The 26,832-nt window shown below is 45.5% G+C and overlaps 8 non-coding genes across 8 annotated transcripts; 2 read left to right on the forward strand and 6 right to left on the reverse strand.

Moving 5' to 3' along the window:
* Window positions 1–139: 139 nt before the first annotated feature.
* On the forward strand, window positions 140–212 carry trnav-aac (transfer RNA valine (anticodon AAC)). The gene has a single exon. It is a non-coding gene; the product is annotated as a tRNA-Val (tRNA).
* A 2,521-nt stretch (window positions 213–2,733) lies between these two features.
* Window positions 2,734–2,806, reverse strand: trnav-cac (transfer RNA valine (anticodon CAC)). Its single transcript has one exon. It is a non-coding gene; the product is annotated as a tRNA-Val (tRNA).
* Window positions 2,807–4,100: 1,294 nt separating this feature from the next.
* Window positions 4,101–4,173, reverse strand: trnav-cac (transfer RNA valine (anticodon CAC)). The gene has a single exon. It is a non-coding gene; the product is annotated as a tRNA-Val (tRNA).
* Window positions 4,174–5,143: 970 nt separating this feature from the next.
* On the reverse strand, window positions 5,144–5,216 carry trnav-aac (transfer RNA valine (anticodon AAC)). Its single transcript has one exon. It is a non-coding gene; the product is annotated as a tRNA-Val (tRNA).
* Window positions 5,217–6,518: 1,302 nt separating this feature from the next.
* On the reverse strand, window positions 6,519–6,591 carry trnav-cac (transfer RNA valine (anticodon CAC)). Its single transcript has one exon. It is a non-coding gene; the product is annotated as a tRNA-Val (tRNA).
* A 447-nt stretch (window positions 6,592–7,038) lies between these two features.
* On the reverse strand, window positions 7,039–7,111 carry trnag-acc (transfer RNA glycine (anticodon ACC)). The gene has a single exon. It is a non-coding gene; the product is annotated as a tRNA-Gly (tRNA).
* Window positions 7,112–25,001: 17,890 nt separating this feature from the next.
* trnap-ugg (transfer RNA proline (anticodon UGG)) lies at window positions 25,002–25,091 on the forward strand. The gene is given in 2 exon segments: window positions 25,002–25,037; window positions 25,056–25,091. It is a non-coding gene; the product is annotated as a tRNA-Pro (tRNA).
* A 526-nt stretch (window positions 25,092–25,617) lies between these two features.
* On the reverse strand, window positions 25,618–25,691 carry trnai-aau (transfer RNA isoleucine (anticodon AAU)). The gene has a single exon. It is a non-coding gene; the product is annotated as a tRNA-Ile (tRNA).
* Window positions 25,692–26,832: the final 1,141 nt, after the last annotated feature.

The following is a 26,832-nucleotide window of genomic DNA, read 5'->3' on the forward strand; positions in this document are numbered from 1 at the left end:
AGTATTGCGAAATTAATAAAGTAAACTATTTTGTAGAAGTTAATCCCCTGACCGGGAAAGGGACCCGTCTCCCACACTGAGAGCATTTGCAGACGGCAGCTATCTTCTGAGGGTTTTCTATAGCAAAATATGTAGCAGAGTTTCTGTAGTGTAGTGGTTATCACGTTCGCCTAACACGCGAAAGGTCCCCGGTTCGAAACCGGGCAGAAACATTTTGAAAAAGTTCCCCACGAAAAATCAATACGTCTGAAAAAAAGCAAGAATTCAGTCTGTGGTGAAATGTGAATAAAATACAACACCTCACAGAACTGATATATTTTCCATTCTCTGTATAGTTCAATACACATTCAAACACTACACATATACAGTGTCTCGCCCTCATTCACGTTTCATGCCCCGACTGTGCAGGAAGCCCCTCTCAAAGCTGCACATTGCGATTGTTTTCAGTTGATTTGTGAGAGGTTATTAAAGGATCCTGCAGCGCTGCCTCGATTTATAAATACAGTTATAAACAGCATTGCAGCCGCGGCAACAAACAGATCAGTTTTTCGATGTTCGATGTTCCCCAGCTCCTGCATTGAGTGAGGCCACGAGAGCAACAACACTCAGGCCGCCTGTCCGATCACAAGTTGCTGGCGGGAAGCTGCAATTGCCGCTTCAGACAACGCATTACTGCCCATCCCTGGGAAACAAGATAACACCGAAGCTTTGACAACACATCACAGGCATTGTCTGTCCCGTAGTTGTTGCTCCGCTGCGAAGCCAGAACTTGCCAGCTGTTTCAAAATTTACAACCAGAACACTGGATCCTCAGATCACTACCCGTTTTAAAAGTCTGTTTCTCTACCTACTGAGCGACGCAGGCTCGCAATTTGTTAAGTTCCTATCGTACATATTCATTGTAGGACTCTGAATTATCCATCGTAGACGTCAAAATTGGGTGAGGGTCCCTGTTATAAAATTGTCAGCAGCGTGTTGAGGAGAATCCTTGTTTCTGTTGAACATGATGTAAGAAACATGGACAGTGAACTCGTGAGTTCACAATTATTCGTGTTTGTGCCAAATAAGAACATAAGAACATAAGAAATAGGAGCAGGAGCAGGCCAATCGGCCCCTCGAGCCTGCTCCGCCATTCAATAAGATCATGGCTGATCTGATCCTAACCTCAAATCTAAATTTATGTCCAATTTCCTGCCCGCTCCCCGTAACCCCGAATTCCCTTTACTTCTAGGAAACTGTCTATTTCTGTTTTAAATTTATTTAATGATGCAGCTATTATTTAACAATGTCTTGTCATTCGTTAGCAGCAATTAAAATAACACTTTACATAGCGGCTCAAAAGCTAAACTTGTCCCACACGGCAGCTGGAAAAGGCCTCTCGACCTTTCAGCGTATTAACATCTGTGAGCTGAATAATTTCACCCGTGACACAGTGACACCAGGGAGAATATTCCCGATCGAGATTTTCCCCACACGAAACTTCCAACTGATGAATATCCGCTAAACGAAAAGAAGAATTGTATGTTCAGTTCTTTAGATTTAAAGATCTCGTACCGGCCCCTTTGCCATATCAGCTGTCGCTAATCGCTCCCTCTCCCCTAGAAACAAGTAAATTCACACCTGCTATTGTAAGACGGTAGGCCAGAGGAACCCAAGAGCTCACATGGGAAAACTAAGAAGTAGATGCGTTATGGAACATAACAGTTGTACCTTGAACTCAAAATGTTCGATTGTTCCAGATGAGGTTCAAACTCACAACCTGGGCATTTCTGGAGTTCATAAAAGTACCGCACTCTGAGCGTTTGCGCCACAAGAGCAGCGCGCAATCAGTTCCTTTCCCGTTCAGGGAATGAACTTCGACCAAAAAGTTTGCTGTATTAATTTCGCAATACTCATTAAACTCTGTAAAAAAAGACAAATAGTTGTTCAAATCGCCATTAATCAACTAATAACTTTCTGTTTCAGGCTGACGGAAATCCTAACTTTTGTTTATTCATTCACCAGGCAGAATATAGAAAGGACAGAGGAGAACTGAAAGCGGAAATGAGAGGGCCAAAGAGAGAGGATGAGAATCGACTGGCGGCCAACATAAAAGGGAATCCAAATCTCTTCCACAGGCATGTAAACATTAAACGGGTAGTAAGAACCCGACTCTGATTCGGGACCATAAACGAGATCGACTCATGGAGGCAGCCCAAAAATGTTTCTGCCCGTTTTTGAACCAGAGAACTTTCGCGTGTTAGATGCACGTGATAAAAACTACACGACAGAAACTCTGAAGCCCACGTTGCTATCGGAAACCCTCAGAAGATAGCTGCCGTCTGCAAATGCTCTCAGTGTGGGAGACGGGTCCCTTTCCCGGTCAGGGGATTAACTTCTACAAAATAGTTTACTTTATTAATTTCGCAATACTCATTAAACTCTGAAAAAAGACGAATAGTTGTTCAAATCGCCATTAATCAACTAATAACTTTCTGTTGCAGGCGGACGGAAATCCTAACTTTTTGTTCAATCATTCATTCACCAGGCAGAATATAGAAAGTTCAGAGGAGAATTGAAAGGGGAAATCAGAGGGGCAAAGCGAGGGTATGAGAATAGACTGGCGGCCAACATAAAAGGCAATCCCAAAGTCTTCCACAGGCATGTAAACATTTAACGGGTGGTTAGAACCCGACTCTGATTCGGGACCAGAAAGGAGATCGACTCATGGAGGCGGAGGGGTTGGCCCAAAAATGTTTCTGCCCGGTTTCGAACCGGGGACCTTTCGCGTGTGAGGCGAACGTGATAACCACTACACTACAGAAATTCTGCTGTACAGGTACTTCTAGGAAACCCTCAGAAGATCGCTGCCGTCTGCAAATGCTCTCAGTGTGGGAGACCGGTTCCTTTCCCGTTCAGGGAATTCACTTCGACCAAAAAGTTTGCTGCATTAATTTCGCCATACTCATTAAACTCTGTAAAAAAGACGAATAGTTGTTCAAATCGCCATTAATCAACTCATAACTTTCTGTTGCAGGCGGACGGAAATCCTAACTTTTGTTTATTCATTCACCAGGCAGAACACAGAAAGGACAGAGGAGAACTGAAAGCGGAAATGAGAGGGCCAAAGAGAGAGGATGAGAATCGACTGGCGGCCAACATAAAAGGGAATCCAAATCTCTTCCACAGGCATGTAAACATTAAACGGGTAGGAAGAACCTGACTCTGATTCGGGACCAAAAAGGAGATCGACTCATGGAGCCAGCCCAAAAATGCTTCTGCCCGGTTTTGAACCGAGGATCTCTCGCGTGATAAGCAAACGTGACAACCACTACACTACAGAAACTCTACCGCGCATGTGCTTCGAAGAAAGACTCAGAAGATCGCTGCCGTCTGCAAATGCTCTCAGTATGGGAGACGGGTCACTTTCCCGTTTGGGGAACCAACTTCAACAAAATCGTTCACTGTATTAATTTCGCAATACTCATTAAACTCTGAAAAAAGACGAATAGTTGTTCAAATCGCCATTAATCATTCATAATTTTCAGTTGCAGGCTGACAGAAATGATAACTTTTTTTTTAGTCATTCATTCACCATGCCGAATATGGAAAGTTCAGAGGGGAATTTAGGTGAATCTGTAACGAGGGGGCATAGATTTAAGGTGAGAGGGGAGGGAAACAAATGTCCAGAGGGGCAATTTTTTCACTCAAAGTGTGGTGAGTGTCTGGAACGAGCTGCCAGAGGCAGTAATAGAGGCGGGTACAATTTTGTCTTTTAAAAAGCATTTGGACAGTGACATGGGTAAGATGGGTATAGAGGGATATGGGTCAAGTGCAGGTAACTGGGAATAGCTCAGTAGTATAAACTGGGCGACATGGACATGTTGGGCCGAAGGGCTTGTTTCCATGTCATAAACTTCTATGATTCTAAACTTCTATGAATTGAAAGGGGAAATCAGAGGGCCAAAGAGAGGGTATGAGAATAGACTGGCGGCCAACATAAAAGGCAATCCCAAAGTCTTCCACAGGCATGTAAACATTAACCGGGTCGGAAGAACCCGAATCTGATTCGGGACCAGAAAGGAGATCGACTCATGGAGGCGGAGGGGTTGGCCCAAAAATGTTTCTGCCCGGTTTCGAACCGGGGACCTTTCGCGTGTGAGGCGAACGTGATAACCACTACACTACAGAAACTCTGCTGTACAGGTACTTCTTGGAAACCCTCAGAAGATCGCTGCCGTCTGCAAATGCTCTCAGTGTGGGAGACCGGTTCCTTTCCCGTTCAGGGAATTAACTTCGACCAAAAAGTTTGCTGTATTAATTTCGCAATACTCATTAAACTCTGTAAAAAAAGACGAAGAGTTGTTCAAATCGCCATTAATCAACTAATAACTTTCTGTTTCAGGCTGACGGAAATCCTAACTTTTGTTTATTCATTCACCAGGCAGAATATAGAAAGGACAGAGGAGAACTGAAAGCGGAAATGAGAGGGCCAAAGAGAGAGGATGAGAATCGACTGGCGGCCAACATAAAAGGGAATCCAAATCTCTTCCACAGGCATGTAAACATTAAACGGGTAGTAAGAACCCGACTCTGATTCGGGACCATAAACGAGATCGACTCATGGAGGCAGCCCAAAAATATTTCTGCCCGTTTTCGAACCAGAGAACTTTCGCGTGTTAGATGCACGTGATAAACACTGCACGACAGAAACTCTGAAGCCCACGTTGCTATCGGAAACCCTCAGAAGATCGCTGACGTCTGCAAATGCTCTCAGTGTGGGAGACGGGTCCCTTTCCCGGTCAGGGGATTAACTTCTACAAAATAGTTTACTTTATTAATTTCGCAATACTCATTAAACTCTGAAAAAAGACGAATAGTTGTTCAAATCGCCATTAGTCAACTAATAACTTTCTGTTGCAGGCGGACGGAAATCCTAACTTTTTGTTCAATCATTCATTCACCAGGCAGAATATAGAAAGTTCAGAGGAGAATTGAAAGGTGAAATCAGAGGGGCAAAGCGAGGGTATGAGAATAGACTGGCGGCCAACATAAAAGGCAATCCCAAAGTCTTCCACAGGCATGCAAACATTAAACGGGTTGGAAGAACCTGACTCTGATTCGGGACCAAAAAGGAGATCGACTCATGGAGCCAGCCCAAAAATGCTCCTGCCCGGTTTCGAACCAGGGACAGCTCGCGTGTTAAGCGAAGGTGATAACCACTACACTACAGAAACTCTGCTGCACATGTGCTTCGAGGAAAGCCTCAGAAGATCGCTGCCGTCTGCAAATGCTCTCAGTGTGGGAGACCGGTCCCTTTCCCGTTTCGGGAAATAACTTCAACAAAATTGTTTACTGTATTAATTTCGCAATACTCATTAAACTCTGAAAAAAGACGAATAGTTGTTCAAATCGCCATTAATCAACTAAAATTTTCAGTTGCAGGCTGACAGAAATCCTAACATTTTTTTTCTTCATTCATTCACCAGGCAGAATATGGAAAGTTCAGAGGGGAATTTAGGGAAGTCTGTAACGAGGGGGCATAGATTTAAGGTGAGAGGGGAGAGATACAAATGTCCAGAGGGGCAATTTTTTCACTCAAAGTGTGGTGAGTGTCTGGAACTAGCTGCCAGAGGCAGTAATGGAGGCGAGTCCAATTTTTTCTTTTAAAAAGCATTTGGACAGTTACATGGGTAAGATGGGTACAGTGGGATATGGGCCAAGTGCAGGCAACTGGGACCAGTTTATTCGTAAAAACAGGGCGACATGGCATGTTGGGCCGAAGGGCTTGTTTCCATGTTGGAAACTTCTATGATTCTAAACTTCTATGAATTGAAAGGGGAAATCAGAGGGCCAAAGAGAGGGTATTAGAATAGACTGGCGGCCAACATAAAAGGCAATCCCAAAGCCTTCCACAGGCATGTAAACATAAAACGGGTCGTGAGAACCCGACTCTAATTTGGACCAGAAAAGAAACCGACTCATGGAGGCAGCCCAAAACTGTTTCTGCCCGGTTTTAAACGAGGGACCTTTCGCGAACGTTATAACTTGAAGCGAATGTGATAACCACGACACTGCAGTAACTCTGCTGCACACGTTGTTACAGGAAACCCTCAGAAGATAGTTGCTGTCTGCAAAATGCTCTCAGTTTGCGAGATGGGTCCCTTTCCCTATTCGGGATTTAACTTCGACAAAATCGTTTACTGTATTCATTTCGCAAAACGCATTAAACTCTGAAAAAGACGAATAGTTGTTCAAATCGCCATTAATCAACTAATAACTTTCTGTTTCAGGCTGACGGAAATCCTAACTTTTTTTTAATTCATTCACCAGGCAGAATATAGAAAGTTTAGAGGGGAACTGAAAGGGGAAATAAGAGGGTCAAATAGAGAGTATGAGATTGGACGAACGGCCAAAATAAAAGGGAAACCAAAAGTCTTCCACAGGCATGCAAACATTAACCGGGTTGGAAGAACCCGACTCTGATTCGGGACCAGAAAGGAGATCGACTCATGGAGGCGGAGGGGTTGGCCCAAAAATGTTTCTGCCCGGTTTCGAACCGGGGACCTTTCGCGTGTGAGGCGAACGTGATAACCACTACACTACAGAAACTCTGCTGTACAGGTATTTCTAGGAAACCCTCAGAAGATCGCTGCCGTCTGCAAATGCTCTCAGTGTGGGAGACCGGTTCCTTTCCCGTTCAGGAAATTAACTTCGACCAAAAAGTTTGCTGTATTAATTTCTCAATACTCATTAAACTCTGTGCAAAAAGACGAATAGTTGTTCAAATCGCCATTAATCAACTAATAACTTTCTGTTTCAGGCTGACGGAAATCCTAACTTTTGTTTATTCATTCACCAGGCAGAATATAGAAAGGACAGAGGAGAACTGAAAGCGGAAATGAGATGGCCAAAGAGAGAGGATGAGAATCGACTGGCGGCCAACATAAAAGGCAATCCCAAAGTCTTCCACAGGCATGTAAACATTAAACGGGTAGGAAGAACCTGACTCTGATTCGGGACCAAAAAGGAGATCGAGTCATGGAGCCAGCCCAAAAATGCTCCTGCCCGGTTTTGAACCGAGGACCTCTCGCGTGGTAAGCAAACGTGATAACCACTGCACTACAGAAACTCTACCGCACATGTGCTTCGAGGAAAGCCTCAGAAGATCGCTGCCGTCTGCAAATGCTCTCAGTATGGGAGACGGGTCACTTTCCCGTTTGGGGAACCAACTTCAACAAAATCGTTTCCTGTATTAATTTCGCAATACTCATTAAACTCTGGAAAAAGACGAATAGTTGTTCAAATCGCCATTAATCATTCATAATTTTCAGTTGCAGGCTGACAGAAATGCTAACTTTTTTTTTATTCATTCATTCACCATGCCGAATATGGAAAGTTCAGAGGGGAATTTAGGGGAGTCTGTAACGAGGGGGCATAGATTTAAGGTGAGAGGGGAGAGATACAAATGTCCAGAGGGGCAATTTTTTCACTCAAAGTGTGGTGAGTGTCTGGAACGAGCTGCCAGAGGCAGTAGTAGAGCCGGGTACAATTTTGTCTTTTCAAAAGCATTTGGACAGTGACATGGGTAAGATGGGTATAGAGGGATATGGGTCAAGTGCAGGTAACTGGGAATAGCTCAGTAGTATAAACTGGGCGACATGGACATGTTGGGCCGAAGGGCTTGTTTCCATGTCATAAACTTCTATGATTCTAAACTTCTATGAATTGAAAGGGGAAATCAGAGGGCCAAAGAGAGGGTATGAGAATAGACTGGCGGCCAACATAAAAGGCAATCCCAAAGTCTTCCACAGGCATGTAAACATTAAACGGGTCGTGAGAACCCGACTCGAAATCGGGACCAGAAAGGAAATCGACTCAGGGAGGCAAAGGGGGTGGCCCAAAAATGTTTCTGCCCGGTTTCAGACCGGGGACCTTTTGCATGTTAAGCAAACGTGATAACCGCTACACTATAGAAATCCTTTTGCATTCATCGTTCCAGGAAACCCTCAGAAGATCGCTGCCGTCTGCAAATGCTCTCAGTGTGGGAGACGGGTCCCTTTCCCGTTCAGGGGATTAACTTCCACAAAATAGTTTACTGTATTAATTTCGCAATACTCATTGAACTCTGAAAAAAGACGAATAGTTTTTCAAATCGCCATTAATGAACGAATAACTTTCTGTTTCAGGCTGACGGGAATCCTAACTTGTTTTTTGATTGATTCACCAGGCAGAATATAGAAAGCTGAGAGGGGAATTGAAAGGGGAAATCAGAGAGGCAAATCGAGGGTATGAGATACCCTCATAAAAGGCAATCCCAAAGTCTTCTACAGGCATGCAAACATTAAACGGGTTGGAAGAACCCGACTCTGATTCGGGACCAAAAAGGAGATCGACTCATGGAGCCAGCCCAAAAATGCTCCTGCTCGGTTTCGAACCAGGGACAGCTCGCGTATTTTGCGAACGTGATAACCAGTATACTACAGAAACTCTGCGGCACACGGTGTACCAGGAAACCCTCAGAAGATCGCTGCCGTCTGCAAATGCTCTCAGTGTGGGAGACGGGTCCCTTTCCCGTTCAGGGGATTAACTTCCACAAAATAGTTTACTGTATTAATTTCGCAATACTCATTGAACTCTGAAAAAAGACGAATAGTTTTTCAAATCGCCATTAATGAACGAATAACTTTCTGTTTCAGGCTGACGGGAATCCTAACTTGTTTTTTGATTGATTCACCAGGCAGAATATAGAAAGCTGAGAGGGGAATTGAAAGGGGAAATCAGAGAGGCAAATCGAGGGTATGAGATACCCTCATAAAAGGCAATCCCAAAGTCTTCTACAGGCATGCAAACATTAAACGGGTTGGAAGAACCCGACTCTGATTCGGGACCAAAAAGGAGATCGACTCATGGAGCCAGCCCAAAAATGCTCCTGCTCGGTTTCGAACCAGGGACAGCTCGCGCATTTTGCGAACGTGATAACCAGTATACTACAGAAACTCTGCGGCACACGGTGTACCAGGAAACCCTCAGAAGATCGCTGCCGTCTGCAAATGCTCTCAGTGTGGGAGACGGGTCCCTTTCCCGTTCAGGGGATTAACTTCCACAAAATAGTTTACTGTATTAATTTCGCAATACTCATTGAACTCTGAAAAAAGACGAATAGTTTTTCAAATCGCCATTAATGAACGAATAACTTTCTGTTTCAGGCTGACGGGAATCCTAACTTGTTTTTTGATTGATTCACCAGGCAGAATATAGAAAGCTGAGAGGGGAATTGAAAGGGGAAATCAGAGAGGCAAATCGAGGGTATGAGATACCCTCATAAAAGGCAATCCCAAAGTCTTCTACAGGCATGCAAACATTAAACGGGTTGGAAGAACCCGACTCTGATTCGGGACCAAAAAGGAGATCGACTCATGGAGCCAGCCCAAAAATGCTCCTGCTCGGTTTCGAACCAGGGACAGCTCGCGTATTTTGCGAACGTGATAACCAGTATACTACAGAAACTCTGCGGCACACGGTGTACCAGGAAACCCTCAGAAGATCGCTGCCGTCTGCAAATGCTCTCAGTGTGGGAGACGGGTCCCTTTCCCGTTCAGGGGATTAACTTCCACAAAATAGTTTACTGTATTAATTTCGCAATACTCATTGAACTCTGAAAAAAGACGAATAGTTGTTCAAATCGCCATTGATCAACTGCTAACTTTCTGTTTCAGGCTGACGGAAATCCTAACTTTTTTATTTATTCATTCACCAGGCAGAATATTGAAAGTTGAGAGGGGAACTTGAAGGGGAAATATGAGGGGCAAAGAGAGGTTATGAGAATAGACTGGCGGCCAACATAAAAGGGAATCCAAAATACTTCCACAGACATGTAAAAATTAAACGGGTCGTGAGAACCCGACTCTGATTCGGGACCAAAAAGGAGATCGACTCATGGAGGCAGCCCAAAAATGTTTTAACCCGGTTTCGAACCGAAGGCTTGACGCATGTTAAGCAAACGTGATAACCACTACACTACAAAACTCTGTAACACGGATTGCTGTAGGAAACTCTCAGAAGATAGCTGCCGTCTGCAAATGCTCTCAGTGTGGGAGATGGGTCCCTTTCCCGTTCAGGGAATTAACTTCTCCAAAATAGTTTGCTGTATTAATTTCGCAATACTGATTAAACTCTGAATAAAGACGAATAATTGTTCAAAGCGCCATAGTTCAACTAATAACTTTCTGTTGCAGGCTGACGGAAATCTTAACTTGTTTTTAATTCATTCACCAGGCAGAATACAGAAAGTTGAGAGGGGAACTGAAAGGGGAAATAAGAGGGGCATCGAGTGGGTATGAGAAGAGACTGGCGGCCAACATAAAAGGCAATCCAAAATCTTCCACAGGCATGTAAACATTAAACGGTTCGTGAGAAGCCGACTCTAATTCGGGACCAGAAAGGAGATCGACTCATGGAGGCAGAAGGGGTGGCCCAAAAATGTTTCTGCCGGGTTTCGAACCGAGGACCTTTGGCGTGTTAGGCGACCGTGATAACCACTACACTACAGAAACTTTGCCGCACACGTTGTTGTCGGAAACCCTCAGAAGATCGCTGCCGTCTGCAAATGCTCTCAGTGTGGGAGACGGGTCCTTTTCCCGAACAGGGAATTAACTTCTCCAAAATAGTTCACTGTATTAATTTCGCAATGCTCATTAAATTATGAAAAAAGACGAATTGTTGTTCAAATCGCCATTAATGAACGAATAACTTTCTGTTTCAGGCTGACGGGAATCCTGACTTGTTTTTTGATTCATTCACCAGGCAGAATATAGAAAGTTCAGAGGGGAACTGAAAGGGGAATTAAGTGGGGCAAAGAGAATACTTTGCATATGTCTTTACCAAGGGTGAAGTTGCTGCCAGAGTCTCAGCATAGGAAGATATAGTTGAGATACTGAATGGGTTAAACATTGATAAAGAACGGGTACTTGAAAGGCCAGCTGCACTTGAAGTCGATAAGTCACCCGATCCGGATGGGATGCATCCTCGGTTGCTGAGGGAAGTAAGAGGGGAAATTGTGGAGGTACTGGCCATAATCTTCCAAACATCCAAAGATACGGGGGTGGTGCAGAGGACTGGAGAATTGCAAATGTTACACCCTTCTTCAAAAAAGAGTGCAAGGGTGAACACAGCAACAAGAGGCCAGTCAGGTAATCTCAGTGGTGGGGAAACGTTTCGAACCGATAATCTGGGACAGAATTAACAGTCACTTGGACGAGTGTGGATTGATTAGGAAAAGCCAGCACGGATTTGTTAAAGGCCAATCGTGTATAACTGACCTGATGGAATATTTTGATGCGTTAACATCGAGGGTCGATGAAAGCAATGCAGTTGATGCAGTGTATATGGATTTTCAAAAGGCGTTTGATAAAGTGCCGCACTTTAGGCTTATCAGTAAGTTTGTGGCCCATGGATTAAAGGGGGCAGTAGAAACATGGATACAGAATTAGTTAAGGGACAGGAAACAGAGTGTCGTGGAGAACGGCTGTTTTGTGGAATGAAGGGAGTTGTACAGTGGTGTTCCCCAGGGGTCAATGCTGGGACCACTGCTTTTCTTGATATTTTTTAATGATTTGGACTTGGGTGTACAGGGCACAACTTCAAAATTTGCAGATGACACAAAATTTGGAAAGGTAGTAAAGAGTGTGCAGGAGAGTAATAATCTGCAAGAGGTTATAGACAGGCTGGTGGCATAGCGGACAAGTGGCAGATTAAATTTAACGCAGAAAATTGCGTACTGATCCATTTCGGTCGGAAGAACGAGTAGAGGCAATATAAACTAAAGGGCACAACTCTAAAAGAGGTACAGGAACAGATAGATATGGGGGTTTATGTGCACAACTCGTTGAAGGTGGCAGAGCAGGTTGAGAAAGCCATTAAAAAGCATCCGGGATCCTGGGCTTTTCAATAGAGGCATAGAGTACAAAAGTATGGAAGACATTATGAAACTTAATAAAACACTGGTTCGGCCACAACCGGAATATTGTGTCCAGTTCTGGGCACCGCAATTTAGTGAAGATGTGAAGGCCTTAGAGAGGGTGTAGAAGAGATTTACTAAAATTATAGAAGGGATGACCAACTTTAGTTACGTAGATAGACTGGAGAAGCTGGGATTGTTCTCCTTGGAACAGAGACGGTTGCGAGGTATTCAAGATCATGATGGGTCTGGACAGAATAGATGGGGAGAAACTTTTCCCATTGGCTCAAGTGTCAAGAACCAGAGGATATCGATTTCAGGTGATTGGCAAAAGAGCCAAAGGTGACATGAGGAAAAACTTTTTCAAACAGCGAATGGTTCGAACCTGGAATGCACTGCCCGAGGGGGTGGTGGGGGCAGATTCAATCTTGGCCTTCAAAAGGGAACTGGATAATTTCTTCAAAGGAAAAGAATTTCCGGGCTACGGCGATAGGGTGGGGAAGTGGGACCAGCTGGATTGTTGTTGCATTGAGCAGAAGGGTCTCCTTCCGTGCTGCAACCTTTCTCCGAAATCTATGATTTCATGGGATGTAGGTGTCGCTGACAATGCCAGCATTTATTGCCCATCCTTAATTGCCTTTGAGAAGGTGGTGGTGAGCCACCTTCCTGAACCGCTGAAGTCCGTGTGCTGAAGGTTCTCCAACAGTGCTGTTTGATAGGGAGTTCCAGGATTGCGACCAAGTGATGATGAAGGAACGGCGATATATTTCCAAGTGAGGATGGTGTGTGACTTGGAGGGGAATGTTCAGGTGGTGTTGTTCCCATGTGCCTACTGCCCTTGTCCTTCTAGGTGGTAGAGGCCGCGGGTTTGGGTGGTGCTGTCGAAGAAGCCTTGGCGAATAGCACTGCTACATTGCATCTTATAGATGGTACACACTGCAGCCATGGTGCGCTGGCCGTGGCGGGAGTGAATGTTTAAGGTAGTGAATGGAGAGCCATTCAAGCGGGCTACTTTGTCCTGGATGGTGTCGAACTTCTTGAGTGTTGTTGGAGCTGCACTCATCCAGGCAAGTGGACAGTATTCCATCACACACCTGACTTGTGCCGTGTAGATGGTGGAAAGGCGTTGGGGAGTCAGGAGGGCAGTCACTCGCCGCAGAATTCACAGCCTCTGACCTGCTCTTGTAGCCACAATATTTATGTGGCTGGTCCAGTTAAGTTTCTGTTCAATGGTGACCCCCTGGATTTTGATGGTGGGGGATTCGGCCATGGCAATGCCGTTGAATGTCAAGGGGAGGTGGTTAGACTCTCTCTTGTTGGAGATGGTCATTGTCTAGCACTTGCCTGGTGCGAATGTTGCTTGCTACTTAGAAGCCCAAGCCTGGATATTGTCCAGGTCTGGCTGCATGCGGGCTCGGACTGCTTCATTATTTGAGGGTTGCGAATGGAACTGAACATTGTGCAATCATCAGCGAACATCCCCATTTCTGACCTTATGATGGAAGGAAGTTCATTGATGAAGCAGCTGAAGATGGTTGAACCTCGGACACTGCCTTGAGGAACTCCTGCAGCAATATCCTGGGATGAGATGATTCGCTTCGAACAACCACTACCATCTTCCTTTGTGCCAGGTATGACTCTAGCCAGTGGATAGATTTCCCCTGATTCCCATTTACTTCAATTTAGTTGGTCTCCTTGGTGCCACACTAGGTCAAATGCTGCCTTGATATCAAGGGCAGTCACTCTCACCTCACCTCTGGAATTCAACTCTTTTGTCCATGTTTGAACTAAGGCTGTAATGAGGTCTGGAGCCGAGTGGTCCTGGCGGAACCCAAACTGAGCATCGTTGAGCAGGTTATTTGTGAGTAAGTGCCACTTGATAGCACTGTCGATTACACTTTCCATCACTTTGCTAATGATTGAGAGTAGACTGATGGAGCGGTAACTGGCCGGATTGGATTTGTCCTGCTTTTTGTGGACAGGACATACCTGGGCAATATTCCACATTGTCGGGTGGATGCCAGTGTTGTGGCTGTACTGGAACAGCTTGGCTTGAGGCGCAGCTAGTTCTGGAGCACATGTCTTGAGCATTACAGCGGGGATGTTGTCGGGGCCCATAGCCTTTGCTGTATCCAGTGCACTCAGCCGTTTCTTGATATCACGTGGAGTGAATCGATTTGGCTAAAGACTGGCTTCTGTGACGTTGGGGATATCGGGAGGAGGCCGAGATGGATCATTCCACTCGGCACTTCTGGCTTGTCTTTTGCACTCACGTGCTGGACTCCGCCATCGTTGAGGATGGGGATGTTTGCAGAGCCTCCTCCTCCCGTTAGTTTTTTAATTGTCCACCACCATTCACAACTGGATGTGGAAGGACTGCCAGAGCTTTGATCTGATCCGTTGGTTGTGGAATCGCTCAGCTCTTTCTATAGACTGTTGCTTCCGCTGTTTAGCATGCATGTAGTCCTGAGTTGTCGCTTCACTAGGTTGGCACCTCATTTTTAGGTACACCTGGTGCTGCTCTTCTACATTCCTCGTTGAACCAGGGTTGATCCCCTGGCTTGTTGGTAACGGTAGAGTGAGGAATATGCCGGGCCATGAGGTTACAGATTGTGCTGGAATACAATTCTGCTGCTGCTGATGGCCCACCGCACCTCATGGATGCCCAGTTTTGAGCTGCGTGACCTGTTCTGAATCTGTCCCATTTAGCACGGTGGTCGTGCCACAAAACACGTTGGATGATGTCCTCATTGTGAAGACGGGAATTCGTCTCAATGAGGACTGTGCGGTAGTCACTCCTACCAATGCTGTCATAGACAGATGCATCTGCGACCAGAAGATTGATGAGAGACGAGGTCAAGTAGGTTTTTCCCTCCTGTTGGTTCACTCACCACCTGTCGCATGCCGGGTCTGACAGTTATGGCCTTCAGAACTCGGCCAGCTCGGTCAGTAGTGGTGCTACCGAGCCACTCTTGGTGATAGACATTGAAGTCCCCCACCATCGTACATTCTGTGCCCTTTCCACCCTCAGTGCTTCCCAACATGGAAGAGGACTGATTCATCAGCTGAGGGAGGACGTCAGGTGGTAATCAGCAGGAGGTTTCCCTGCCCATGTTTTACCTGATGTCATGAGATTTCGTGCTGTCCCGCGTCAATGTTGAGGGCTCCCTCCTAACTGTTGATCACTGTACCGCCACCTCCGGTCGATCTGCCCTGCCGATGGGACAGAGCATACGCAGAGATGGATGATGGAAGAGTTTGGGACCTTGGCTGAAAGGTCCGATTCTGTGAGTATGTCTTTGTCAGGCTGTTGCTTGACTCGTCTGTGGGACAGCTCTCCCAATTTTGGCACATGTCCCCAGATGTTCGTGAGGAGGACTTTGGAGGGTGAACAATGGCTTGGTTTGCCTTTGTCGTATCCGGTGCGGAATGCTCCATCCGGTTTTATTCTTATTTTGATTTTTTTTTGGCGAGATTGTGCAACTGAATGGCTTTCTGGGACATTTCAGAGGGCAATTGAGAATCAAGCACATTACTGTGGGTCTGGAGTCACATATCGGCCAAACCGGGTAAGGGCGGCAGGTTGCCTTTCCAAAAGGACCCTACTGAACCAGATGGGTTTTTGCGACAATCCAGAAGTTTCATGGTCGTCTTTACTGATTACAGTTTTTTAAATTCCCGATTTTATTTAATTTAAATTTCCCACTTGCCGCAGTAAGATTTGAACGCATAATTGTGGATACATTAGTGCAGGTTGCTTGTATTAACTAGTTCAAGTAACATAACCACTATGCTACCGTGCAAAGCTAGTTAAGTTAAGGGTCAATAATGACCCCCAGGATGTTGATGATGGGAGATTCGGCGATGGTGTTGCCGTTAAATATTTAGGGGAGGTGGTTCGACTCTCTCTTTTTGGATATGATCATTGCCTGGCTGTTGAATGTTACTTACCACTTATCAGCCCAAGTCTAAATGTTGTCCAGGTCTTGCTGCATGCAGGCACGGACTGCTTCATTATCTGAGGGGTTGTGAATGGAACTGAAAAGAGTGTAATCATCAGTCAACGTCCTCACTCCTGACCTTAGGATGGAGAGAAGGTCATTGATGAAGCAGTTGAAGATGGTTGAGACTTGGACAGTGCCCTGAGGATCTCTTGCAGCAATGCCCTGGGACTGAGATGATTGGCCTCCAACAACCACTACCATCTTCCTTTGTGCAGGCTAAGACTCCAGTCACTGGAGAGTTATCCCCCTGATTCCAACTTTCCTAAGGCTCCATGATGCTACACTCGGTCAAGACTGTCTTGATGTCAAGGGCAGTCACTCTCACCTCACCTCTGGAATTAAGCTCTTTTGCCCATGTTTGGCCCAAAGGCTGTACTGAGCCATGGAGCCGAGGGTCCCGGCGGAACCCAAACTGAGCATCGGTGAGCAGGTTCTTGGTGAGTAAGTGCCGCTTGATAGCACTGCCGCCGACTCCTTGCATCACTTTGCTGATGATTGAGAGGAGACTGATGGGGCGGTAATTGACTGGATTGGATTTTTCCTGCTTTTTCTGAGCAATTATCAATTATCAACTTTGTCAGTTTTCCACCTTGGTGACCAAGTGACAGTCTAAACTTTAATAAGTTTTTTGTGTTTTTCCTGAGTTGAATTGTCATCCGTTCCCATTTTACAGACGTGATTTTCGGACTTGGTTAAAAATGTTCCGTGTTTATGATTCAAGGAATCTGGTGCAGTTAATTTCCCCACCTCGGTAACAAAGAAGGGCGACGACTGTTCCACTTTATCATACAAACTCAACTAGTGCCGCCTCAATTAAAGTACCTGAACTATTGTCCCCACTATTGTACAACCTCAAATGTGTACATACAAAGTGTGTGTGCGTTTGCTTGACTGTGATATTATGCAACAGCAGCCGCCAATCACTCCGTGTCAATGGAAAGTTTGCGAGCGACGAAAATCGAAACCCAACCGGACAATCCTGGAATATCAATGTCCGGGCTCAATCCACTCGGCCATGCTCTATGCCTCCATGCAGTGTTGTCCAGGAGAAATTGCTGACGAGCCACAGGCGTGGCTATGGTGACATCGTTTTAGGCGCATGAACGAATTTTAGAAGAAAACATCTTACACACAAACAATATACAGTACTTCACATGTGTATATTTCATAGCAAACATCTCCCACCATTCAGTAACCAAGGAAGTAAAGCACTCACAACGATCAAAACACCCCTACACTCTGCTTTTCACCATTTTATCAAAAACACACAAAAAGTTGAAAGTCCACATGCATACGTCATGCAAATATGAGTATTGAGAACACAGGCCCAAAGACTGTATCCATTACTCATTCTTATTTAATAATCGCAATTGCAATTATCCACATCTGGATTCCCATTTCGCCAGATGAGGCGAGTGACTAAGGTATTGGAACAACTGGTCAATGCCACAATGGACTGATTCCACGGGCCGTGTTCTGCTGACCCCAAACACTACACATTCTTACAACCAATAAAAACAAACCTGCCGTGGACGGATGTCGGGTTGGTTTTCTGGAAGCAGCAAATCAAGTGCGCGGAAAAATCACCTCCAGCAGAAGGAACAAAACAAAATTCCGACATGTAAAGGACTGAATGTGAGAATTCGAAACCACACCACGAGGGGAAATTGCGATCTGAATACAGCGCCTCAGACCGCTGGCTCATCCTGACTCCAGCAGCTGTAATTTACTGACCCTGATTTTCTCAATGAGGCCTAATGACAGTTTCACTCACTTTGGTTCTCGGTAAATCCTGCTGGAAGGCCAAGTGATCAGTATATAAACTCCCCGGAGCTTCCTCTGCCTGTGCTCGGTGTATATGAAGGCTTGGTCGGGCCGTGGTATCCAGTTTCCCAGGGAAGGGCAGTCATGCTCGGTCTGAGACTGTGTTCGCTGCTTTCCGTTGGCAGCCGGTGATTGGAGAGAGCAGGGCCGGACAGGCGGCCTGAATGACGCTGTTGTCACGGTCTCACGCACTCCGGGAGCTGGGGAACAGCGAACAACTGATGGGATTGTTGCTGCATCTGAAATGCGGCTTAGAACTGCTGTTGTTAACGGCGGCAGCGCTGCAGGATCCTTTAATGATCCATCACAAATCAACTGAAACCTTTCGGAATGTGAATACCATTTTACTTTTCCAAAGTAAGGGGAGTGACATTCATTGCGGAAAAATGGGAAACAGTTTACATCTCGCTCACTGCAGAAATATCCACGTCACAGCGAGACAGCCCTTCGGACCTGGTCTATCAAGAAGATTTCTGATTTCCTTGAAGCCAATCTCGGTTTTTTTTATTGATTGTTCGTGTGCCTGCTCTCCGACCGCAGTCCAAATGTTGGAATATCAGCCGTGCTCAGCTGGTAGCAGCACTTTAGAAACCCGGCAATGCGAGACAATGAATGTTAAGGTAACAGTTACCCTCTGTGAGTGGAATTGAACCACCAACCATTATTAATTAACAGGAACCAATTGCGCTGCAGAAACACGACGTCTTGCGCACTGAACCATTAATTCACCGAGCGAAAGCTTCAGCTTGTAGTGACCAATGTAACAGCTGTCTTACCATCAGTTTACTTTTCCAAAATAAAGGGTGTGCAGTTTGCACGAGTGAAAATCAAAGCTGTCTTATTTCTGAACTTCAAACGCCCCTTGCCCCCAAATGTCTGTATGTTGGAAGACTCAGTCACCCAGTGATAGACAGCATTGATTTTACGAGCTGTGATTCACCATCCTCTATTTCAGTAATATTCAGGTTTGCTGAAAATGAGATGAGATGAAATGAGCAGGTCCAACGAGCCGGTCTGTGACACGACACGGTGTCTACAATGTTGTCTCTTGCACTTACAGTGAAACGGACGGCAGTTTTCTCTTTTAAACCAGTGGTTAAGATGTTCAGAAAAAAATGTACCCGAGAAAGATTGGATTTCAGCGGGTGACTCCGGGCCAGAGTAAAGTTCACTCAAAATTTGTGATTGCCGAGTGGCTGAACGGTGGATTTGGAACTCCTGTGTGACTGCACATCGCGCTGTTCAGATCTGCTTGGATCGATATTCCCTTCAACTCATCACTTACAGGACAGTCCGACTCTAAGTTTCATTTCCCCGGCGCTTGGTGATATTTCAAAAATTGGATAAGACCCGTGCTTCGCACAACCTCGTCACTTACACGCTGACAGATACAAAGCGGCCATTCTCTGCTTCAGTGAGATGAAAGCCGACAGCAGTTTCACGATCGAATGTAATGGCGAACAAAACTCATTCAAAGCAAGTGCAGGTCACTGAGGTGCCTTTAAATTCCTGATTGTTTGCACTGAACTTCTTCCCAATGCGTTTGAGATTCACGCGGGGCGATTTGGTGACTTCTTTTCATTTTATGCAAAAGTTTCAACTGCAGTTCAAGTTCAAAAGCCCTGGGACCACTGTTGTTCACAATTTATCGGTGCGAGGACCACTGTTCACAATTTTTCGGTGCTGGGACCAATGTTCACAATTTATCGGTGCTGGGACCACTGTTGTTCAAAATTTACATTAATGATTTGGACACGGAAATCGGAAGGACAATTTCAAAATTTGCGGACGACATCTAATTGGGAGCTGTAGTTAATACAAACGCAAAATGCGAAAAATACAGGAAGACATTAGTAAACTTACAGAATGGGCGTGTAAATGGCAGATTAATTTCAATATAAATAAGTGTGAGGGGGTGCATTTTGTTAGGAAGAATAAGTAGGCCACATACTGCTGGATAATAAGAGTCTAAATTGAGGAGAGGAGCAAAGGGATCTATGGGTACAGATAGACAAATCATTAAAAGTCACGACACAGGTTAATAAGGCGATGAGAAAGCAAACTAAGCACCGGGGTTCATTTCTAAAGGGATAGAATTGAAAAGCAGAGATGTTATATTAAACTAGTAGAGATCCTAGTTTCGACAACATTTGGAGTACTGGGCACAGTTCTGATCTCCATATTATAAGAAGGATATGGGGACATTGGGGAAGGTGCAATAAGATTCACAATGATGATACCAGAACTGAGAGGATATACTTATCAGGAAAGGCTGAACAGGCTAAGGCTCTTTTCTCTAGAAAAGAGAAGGCCGAGGTGTGACCTGATAGAAGTTATGAAAATAATGAAAGGGTTTGATGGGGCAGACGTAGATAAAATCTTTCCACTTGCCTTGTGGGTGTGTCCAAAACTAGTGGTCATAAGTATAAGATAGTCACTAATAAATCCAATGGGGAATTCAGGATAAACTTCTTTACCAAGGGTGTGGTTGGAATGTGGAGCACGCTAGCACAAACAGTAGTTGAGGCAAATAGCATAGATACATTTAAAGGGAAACTAGTTAAGCACACGAAGGAGAAAGGAATAGAAAGATATGCTGATCGGGTTAGATGTGGAAGGGTGAGAGGAGGCTCGTGTTGTGCATAAACGCCAGCATTGACAAGTTGGGCCGAATGGCCTGTGTCGGCGCTGTACACTCTATGTAAAAGTCGAGGGCAGAAAGAGACACCTTCCTGAAACTGGGGAACTCGGGAGAGAGACCTTAGAGCAAGGTTCTGTATATTTAGAATGAGCAAATAAAACATTCATTCTGGAACATCCAGAATCCGATCAGCTCTAAAAGCAACTGTTAGCCCCGCGTGATTTGAACACGCAGCTTTCCTGTGACACAATAAGTAATGTGGATGGAAGCAGGAAGTTGAGAAGTGACGTTGATAGATTAAGAGAGTGGGGCAAACTGCGGCAAATAGCGTTCAATGTGGGAAAGTGCGAGGTCATCCACTTTTGTCCGAAGAAAGATAGATCAGAGTATTTTCTAAATGGCGAGAAGCGAGGAATTGTGGAGGAGTAGACAAATTTAAGGGTTCATGTACATAAACCACTGCCAACGAGCGTACAGGTACAAAATATAATTCAAATCAATAACGGAGTATTAGAAAGGGTCGTTAGCTCACTCCGAATCGCGGGTTTGATCCCCGTACGGGCCATCAGAAGCTCACTGGATTTGTTTCCGTTTTTTGCAACTCTTAAAATCCAACATTTACAAGCGAATCCACACTCCGAGTCAAGGGAATTTTTCTGGTTAACACACATTGCATCTTTGCCCCCGGGGCGGAAAAAACAGATCTTTCTTTTTATTTGTCTTCCTCTGGTTTGCAGATAAACGTTTAACTCGGGGCCTGTTCCCATTAATGGCCAGAAGCAATAACAGACAGACAGAGCGGGTCTGACCGCACCGAGATCTGGAAAAGGCAACAGTTTCGGACAAATGCATCAAATCAAATGGTCACCTGGAACCGGGGGAGACAAAACCAAGAGAAAAAGGCAGAGGGCAATAGAGAAATAAAAGCGAAAGGAATATGATCGAACTTTTCCCAAACTTGATTCCTTTCTGTTCTATCCCCAATCCTCCAGTGGCGGATATAAAATTTCACTGTAAATAAACGCAAGAATCGATCCAAATCTGATTCTGGGGAATGAGGTGGGCCAAGTGGAGCAAATGTCAGTGGGGGAACGTTTAGGGAACAGCGATCATAGTATCATAAGGTTTAGAATCCATAAGGTTTATGGAAAAGAACAAGGAGCAATCTAGAGTAAAATTAGTGAATTGAGGAGGGCCAATTTCAATGGGTTGAGAACGCATGTGGCCAAGGTAAATTGGAATCAAAGATTGACATGGAAAACTGTAATTGAACAATGGGCGGCCTTTAAAGAAGTGATGGTTCAGGTACAGTCTCGGTACATTCCCACGTGTGGGGGAAAGTAGGGCAAATAAAGCCAGAACTCCCTGGATGATGAAAGTGATAGAGAGTAAGGTGAAACAGAAAAAAAGAGGTATCGGACAGATGTCAGATTGATAATACAAGTGAGAACCGGGCTGAATGTCGAGAGTTCAGATGGGAAGTGAAAAGGGAAAAAAGGGGCATGGAGAGATTATGAGTATAGACTGGTGGCTAACATAAAAGGGAATCCAAAAGTCTTCTTTTGTCACATGAACAGTAAACGGGTAGGAAGAGGAGGGGTGGGACCGATTAGGGACCAAAAAGGAGAGCTACGCATGGAGGCAAAGGGCATGGCTGTGGTACAAAATGAGTACGTTGCATTTGTCTTTACCAAGGAAGAAGATGCTCCCAAGTTACAGTAAAAGAAGTAGTTGAGATACGAGATGGGATATAAATTAATAAAGAGGAGCTATTAGGAAGGCCAGCTGTATTTAAAGTAGTCATGATGTGGAGATGCCGGTGATGGACTGGGGTTGACAATTGTAAACAATTTTACAACACCAAGTTATAGTCCAGCAATTTTATTTTAAATTCACAAGCTTTCGGAGACTTCCTCCTTCCTCAGGTAAATGTTTCAGGAGCTCCTTGAAGCCTACGCATTTATACATATAGAACAATACATGGTGTTTACAGACTGCCCCTGCAACTGCCCGTTGCCAAGGCAATCACCGTGTTCAGACAGAGAGGTGTCACCTGCAGAACCCCCGAATACACATTCAACAAAAAAACAAACAGGGAAAAAAAAACAGAGAAAAAAAACAGAGAGAGGCAGAAACATCCGGAAGGCAGAGAGAGCCAGCAAATGACCCATTATATTAAAAACAGATAACATTTGTTCGCTGGTGGGGTAACGTGTAGCGTGACATGAACCCAAGATCCCGGTTGAGGCCGTCCTCATGGGTGCGGAACTTGGCTATCAATTTCTGCTCGACGATTTTGCGTTGTCGTGTGTCTCGAAGGCCGCCTTGGAGTACGCTTACCCGAAGGTCGGTGGATGAATGTCCATGACTGCTGAAGTGTTCCCCGACTGGGAGGGAACCCTCCTGTTTGGCGATTGTTGCGCGGTGTCCGTTCATCCGTTGTCGCAGCGTCTGCATGGTCTCGCCAATGTACCATGCTCTGGAGCATCCTTTCCTGCAACGTATGAGGTAGACAACGTTGGCCGAGTCACAGGAGTATGAACCATGCACCTGGTGGGTGGTGTCCTCTCGTGTGATGGTGGTATCTGTGTCGATGATCTGGCATGTCTTGCAGAGGTTACCGTGGCAGGGTTGTGTGGCGTCGTGGACGCTGTTCTCTTGAAAGCTAGGTAATTTGCTGCGAACGATGGTCTGTTTGAGGTTGGGTGGCTGTTTAAAGGCGAGTAGTGGAGGTGTGGGGATGGCCATAGCGAGGTGTTTGTCCTCATTGATGACATGTTGAAGGCTGCGGAGAACATGGCGTAGTTTCTCCGCTCCGGGGAAGTACTGGACGACAAAGGGTACTCTGTTGGTTGCGTCCCGTGTTAGTCTCCTGAGGAGGTCTATGCGATTTTTTGCTGTGGCCCGTCGGAACTGTCGATCGATGAGTCGAGCGTCATATCCCGTTCTTACTAGGGCGTCATATCCCGTTCTTACTAGGCCACGGTAACCTCTGCAAGACATGCCAGATCATCGACACAGATACCACCATCACACGAGAGGACACCACCCACCAGGTGCACGGTTCATACAACCTGTGACTTGGCGAACGTTGTCTACCTCATACGTTGCAGGAAAGGATGCCCCAGAGCATGGTACATTGGCGAGACCATGCAGACGCTGCGACAATGGATGAACGGACACGGCACAACAATCGCCAGACAGGAGGGTTCCCTCCCAGCCGGGGAACACTTTAGCAGTCAAGGACATTCAGCCACCAACCTTCGGGTAAGCGTACTCCAAGGCGGCCTTCGAGACACACGTCAACGCAAAATCGTCGAGCAGAAATTGATAGCCAAGTTCCGCACCCATGGGGACGGCCTCAACCGGGATCTTGGGTTCATGTCACACTACACGTAAGCCCACCAGCGAACAAATGTTATCTGTTTTTAATATAACGGGTCATTTGCTGTCTTTCTCTTCCTTCCGGATGTTTCTATGTTTCTGCCTCTCTCTCTCTGTTTTTTTTTTCTTTTTTGTTGTTTGTACATTTGGTGGCCCTGTAGGTAACACCTCTCTGTCTGAACACTTTGATTGCCTTGGCAACGGGACCTCCTCAGAAGACTAACACGGGAAGCAACCAACAGAGTACCCTTCGTCGTCCAGTACTTCCCCGGTGCCGAGAAACTACGCCATGTTCTCCGCAGCCTTCAACATGTCATCAATGATGACGAACACCTCGCTATGGCCATCCCCACACCTCCACTAATCGCCTTTAAACAGCCACCCAACCTCAAACAAACCATCGTTCGCAGAAAATTATCCAGCTTTCAGGAGAACAGCGTCCACGACACCACACAACCCTGCCACGGTAACCTCTGCAAGACATGCTAATCATCGACACAGATACCACCATCACACGAGAGGACACCACCCACCAGGTGCACGGTTCATACTCCTGTGACTCGGCCAACGTTGTCTAACCTCATACATTGCAGGAAAGGATGCCCCAGAGCATGGTACATTGGCGAGACCATGCAGACGCTGCGACAACGGATGAACGGACACCGCGCAACAATCGCCAAACAGGAGGATTCTCTCCCTGTCGGGGAACACTTCAGCAGTCATGGACATTCAGCCACCGACCTTCGGGTAAGCGTACTCCAAGGCGGCCTTCGAGAAACACGACAACGCAAAATCGTCGAGCAGAAATTAATAGCCAAGTTCCGCACCCATGAGGACGGCCTCAACCGGGATCTTGGGTTCATGTCACGCTACACGTTACCCCACCAGCGAACAAATGTTATCTGTTTTTAATATAACGGGTCATTGACTGTCTTCGTTCTGTCTCTCTCTCTTTTTTTTGGTGGGGGGTTGTACATTCAGTGGCCTTTTAGATGACACCTTTCTGTCTGCTCACTGTGATTGCCTTGGCAACGGGCAGGAATCACCAGGCATTGTTCTGTGATTTTAAAATGCGAAGGATTCGAAATTGTCACTTCCACAAATAGGAATAGAAAACGAGATTGGGTGGACAGAAGCGGTTGGAAAGGATAGCCGATCGGCTGAAGACTATGGTGAAATTTTAGACCAGCTGCAGGGCTTTTTAGCAAGCGGCTCGTTGGTCTAGGGGTATGATTCTCGCTTTGGGCGTTTTTCTAATGGAATATGCGAGAGGTCCCGGGTTCAAATCCCGGACGAGCCCTGTTATCTCACTGCTTTTTAGTGAAAAGTCACCAATTGGATTCTGACATCTTTGCAGTTGTTCGAATTGAATTATATTTGAGCTCCAGAGGACAAAGTGCAGAAGTTTCCAAGGCGCAACACACACGGAGTAAATAAAATGTCTCAAGATGATGTGGAGATTGAAGCTGAATGTGAATTTACCCCAATTTAGGCGGTCTCATTTATATTAGATGACGGGATCGAGAACCACATATCCAAGTTTGCCGATGACACAAAGATAGACAGAATTATAAGCAGTTTGGATGGAAGAATGAGATTACAGCGAGATATGACCAGATTAAGTGAATGGGCAAAACTGCGGCAAATGGATTTCAACGTAAGCAAGTTTGAGGCCGTCCATTTTGGACCTCAAAAAGATAGATGAGAAAACATATTAATGGATGTTACTCCAAAAAATTGACCACATGACATTTTGTGTGGATTCGCTTGTTTCTCAAGTCTGCCAAACTTTTAAAAGTTACCAAAATATTGCAATAGGAACCTTATGGCCCGTACGGGGATCGAACCCGCGACCTTGGCGTTATTAGCACCACGCTCTAACCAACTAAGCTAACCGGCCATGTATACATCTTAGCTTTATGGGCTTACCCGCGTGTTGGGTAGTTTGTGTTTATTTTTACACCATCTGACAGGGTTTTACAACGAATATTGAAGAAATCACATCCCTTAAACATTGTTACTTGTTTCTGTATATACTGTCGAGGATGTAGATCAAAATTAACAAACAAAGAGCACTTTAATGTAACAAATTAAATTCCGATCAATATTATTTTACCAACAATGAACAGCCCATCCATAAAACACTGCCCCGCTATAAAACCTGTGGGCAGGACCCTGAGCTACTGTGAAAATGATATCACCGCAACGTGATTCGATCACGCTGCGTTTTGACGTTGAGTCAGATGTCTGTCTGTCTATCCGTCTGATTGGGTCTCTGCCTTATTCTCAGGCCAGTCTTTTTGTTTGCTGGCTGCAGGCCTCGCTCCCCGACTGACTGAACAACTACCGGGCCGTGTGTCAGAATCAATGACTGTGACTGACTGTCTGCCCATTTATGGCCACATTTCTGAGTTCCTGCCATCGCTCTGTGTCGCAGGCCTGTCTCTGTCCCTTAGGATCACAACACACCCACAAGCTTCACGACTGAACGCAGGTTTGGTCAGTCTGTCCGCGCAGGTCCTTCGGAAGCTAATGATTTTGAACTGAATTATTTTTCCTGAGCGACTTGTGAAGTTTTGTTCAGTGATATGTTTGCGAAAGAGAACGGAGGAAATAGTTAGTGTGCAACTCGACATTTCTATACATCGGAATAGAAAACGTGATTGGATGGATAGAAGAGGTCTGAAAGGATGGCCGATCGGCTGTGGGTGGCACCGAATTCTGCAGTGGCTGCAGTGGTTCATTACCGGTAATGAAAATGAGGTAATATACTACCACAAGCTGCCGCTGAAAATCATTCAATTTCCCAAACTTGACCCACCGAATCAAATGAAGCTCCTGGGAAAGCTACAAGACAACGCCGGTCTATCGGGCATCGTTTGAAGCAACTGTCAGTTTAAAGTGGCATCTACAGCCATGCAAGTACTGCCATGTGCCGCTGCGATCGCCGAGTGGTTGAAGCGTTAAATTCAAGATCAAATGGAATTTTCCTTCGCAGGTTTGATTTCTGCTCGCTGAATTGTTGTTTAAAGATTCGTTCA

Source organism: Heptranchias perlo, chromosome 20, assembly GCF_035084215.1.
Source record: "Heptranchias perlo isolate sHepPer1 chromosome 20, sHepPer1.hap1, whole genome shotgun sequence".
NCBI lineage: Eukaryota > Metazoa > Chordata > Chondrichthyes > Hexanchiformes > Hexanchidae > Heptranchias > Heptranchias perlo.